The following is a 3,481-nucleotide window of genomic DNA, read 5'->3' as shown; positions in this document are numbered from 1 at the left end:
TCTTTGTTCCCAGTACTAGTGGGAATTGGGCCTCTAGGGTTTTTTGGGGAGATTTGGGGCCAGCTCCTTGCCTTGGGAGCAAGGTGAAGGGAGAGCTGGCCCCAAATCTCCCCAGAAAAATCCTAGAGGCCCAGAGAGCCAAATCCTCTTACATGCATTGTCAGACCATTCGTGCAGGAGTACTCGGCTCTCTGCTCCCCAGCTGTACCATCTCTCGGTCCAGCTGAGACCCCTAGGCCATGGCGCAGACGTGGGGGGATCCAGCATGCTGCACTGTGAGGGGCTCATGCCCCACAGCTCCCCTGGGCAATGGCTCTGTGCTGCCACGCCCCATGTCATTTCCTCCCCTCTGGCCCCCCTGCCCAGTGCAGCCCCTCCATGGCCATCTGGACACCCATTTCTGTAACTGTCAGCTACTGGGAGCTGGAGCCCTTCACCCCAGTTCTCCTGTTCTCTGCTCCAATAGCCCAGGGTCAGCCACCTGGGCACAAAACACCCATCTCCCTTTGCAGGCCCCTCAAATTTCAAGGGAGGCCTCTGGGCTCCCCTTAGCTCCAGCCACCTGGCCTGTCCTGTCCTGCATGGTGGTGATCTACAGCCTCCACCTACCTGGTCCCACCTCACAACGGGGGTTAGTGGTAGAAAGGGCTGAATGGGGACTAGAACTTAGAACAGGAGAGCCCGGAGCCTTTTGTCAACAGCGCCAAACCTTGGTGCTGCTTAAGTCCTTTAAGGAGCTAGAAGTGATTCAATATCCCTGGTATCCAGATCAGCGGTGGCAGCCTGGGCCTATGGGCCACCGCCAGCCCTGACCCTGACCGTATCCAGATCAGCGGTGGCAGCCTGGGCCTGTGGGCCACCGCCAGCCCTGACCCTGACCGTATCCAGATCAGCGGTGGCAGCCTGGGCCTGTGGGCCACCGCCAGCCCTGACCCTGACCGTATCCAGATCAGCGGTGGCAGCCTGGGCCTGTGGGCCACCGCCAGCCCTGACCCTGACCGTATCCAGATCAGCGGTGGCAGCCTGGGCCTGTGGGCCACCGTCAGCCCTGACCCTGACCGTATCCAGATCAGCGGTGGCAGCCTGGGCCTGTGGGCCACCGCCAGCCCTGACCCTGACCGTATCCAGATCAGCGGTGGCAGCCTGGGCCTGTGGGCCACCGCCACCACCAGCCCTGACCCTGACCTGCTGCTTAGCCTACCGGTCCCCAGAGGCCTGCAGCCAAGAGGCACCACTTCCCACTCCCATAAAAGCCAAGCAGAGGCAGGGCGCGGTGGCTCACGCCTGTAATCCCAGCACTTTGGGAGGCCCAGGCCGGCGGATCACAAGGTCAGGAGATCGAGACCATTCTGGCTAACACGGTGAAACCCCGTCTCTACTAAAAATACAAAAAAAATCAGCCAGGCGGGGCGGCGGGCGCCTGTAGTCCCAGCTACTTGGGAGGCTGAGGCAGGAGAATGACGTGAACCTGGGAGGCAGAGCTTGCTGTGAGCTGAGATCCGGCCACTGCACTCCAGCCTGGGCGACAGAGCGAGACTCCATCTCAAAACAAACAAACAAACAAACAAACAAACAAAACACAAAAAACAAACAAAAAAGTCAAGGACAGCTCTCCTGAGCCTGTCAGGAGCCCCAGCAGAGGAAAGCTGCACTGGGCTGGCGAGGGCTGGATCCGTGCTTCCCTGCCTCAGTGTCCCTTTGTGCCCACAGAGGCCCTGAGACGCTCCAGCACTTGACAGGAAACCGCCAGGCACAGTCTCTGGCCTCACGATCCCGCTCCAGGAGTCCACCCAAAGGAAACGGCATCCCAGTATCAAGGTGTCTAGAAATGTGAAGGCCAGAAACGTGAAACCACCCAAGCATCCCTTGGCTGGGGATGTGTCACATAAATCATGGGACACCTGTCAGATGGACAACTTTGTGCAGCGCGAATCAGGAAAGTATCTGGTTCGAAGGGACATGACAAGTGTAGCTTCAGTCTGCAAGGAGCCATGCAGAGTAAGGGCTGCTTCCTCCTGACCTTTGGCTCCTCTTCCTCATGGCCCCAACGTGGCTGCTGGGCTTCAGGCAGGAAGCAGGAGAGATCAAAGGGCAAACCCAGTGGCTTTTCTCAATGGCCAGAGACAGGTCACACCCCGAATTATGGGAGGCTGAAGGTGTAGTTTTAACTGGCCCGGGACAAATGGGGGGCTCAGAGGTGAGAGAGAGGGTAGGGCGGAGAGCTACAGAATGAGCTCTGAGTTCATTTTAAGTAGAAGCAAACAACAGGTGCAGCAGCAGGCAGAAATGGCTAAAACCACGCCTGCAGTAGGCATGGCTATGTACACACAGGCCTGCAATACAAATAACCCCTCTGGGAGTGAAGCTGGGAGAGGAAGAAATTAGTCTTTTTTTTTTTGAGACGGAGTTTCACTCTTGTTGCCCAGGCTGGAGTGCAATGGCACCATCTCAGCTCACTGCAACCTCCGCCTCCCAGGTTCAAGCAATTCTCCTGTTTCAGCCTCCCAAGGAGCTGGGATTACAGGAGCACGCCTCCATGCCCAGCTAATCTTTGTACTTTTAGTAGAGACGTGGTTTCATCACATTGGTCAGGCTGGTTTCACACTCCTTACCTCAGGTGATCCGCCCACCTCGGCCTCACAAAGTGCTGGGATTACAGGTGTGAGCCACCGTGCCCGACCAAAATTAATCACCTTTTATAAAATTGCTTTGACAAGTGATTGGGTTAAAGGTGACTGTGATGCTTGAACCCCGGAGGCGGAGGTTGCAGCGAGCCAAGATCGCGCCACTGCACTCCAGCCTGGGCGAGAGTAAGACCTTGTCTCAGAAAAAAAAAAAAAAAAAAAAAGGTGACTGTGATGGTTGTAAAGTGTGTCTGCCAATTGTCTTCTCACCAGTCAGCACTCTTCCCACCTAGCAGGGGAGTCCAACTCTCCACCCCTTGATTAGAAGGCCCACTCGACTCCCAGTGAACAGATACAGCATGACTTCTGAGGCCGGGACCTGAAAGGCAAAATGACCTCCACCTGGTGCTCACATTGCAACTCCACCTTGAACACTGGCTGCCATGTTGTGAGGAAGCCCAGGCCACGAGGCTGCCACATGGGGGTGCTATGGCTGTGAACTAAAATCTTAAGCCCCACTGACTGACTGAATGGACCTGTTTTGGCCAAGGAGACCTGGCCGTGACTAAGACACATCAGTCACGCCACAGTATGCTCCTTCCTCACTAATCAATACCAGATTTTTTTCTTCAGAGCTGAACAGAAACTAGTCCTGAAAACAAACAAAAAAAGGGAAGTCTCCTCTGCAGACTCTAACATCAACCAACCTTTATATTTTTCAGTATTAGATATAATGATGTAGTTTTACTTCATACCCCTCATCTGCACTTTTACAGACAACAGATGCAGAACCGTCCATGGGTCCTTCCTTGGAAGCTTCCTTCCTGTGGAGGAAGATGTTGAGGTAGCCATCTGTA

This window comes from Macaca fascicularis, chromosome 15 (genome assembly GCF_037993035.2).
Source record: "Macaca fascicularis isolate 582-1 chromosome 15, T2T-MFA8v1.1".
In the NCBI taxonomy this organism is placed as follows: domain Eukaryota; kingdom Metazoa; phylum Chordata; class Mammalia; order Primates; family Cercopithecidae; genus Macaca; species Macaca fascicularis.
This window is presented reverse-complemented; position numbering follows the sequence as displayed.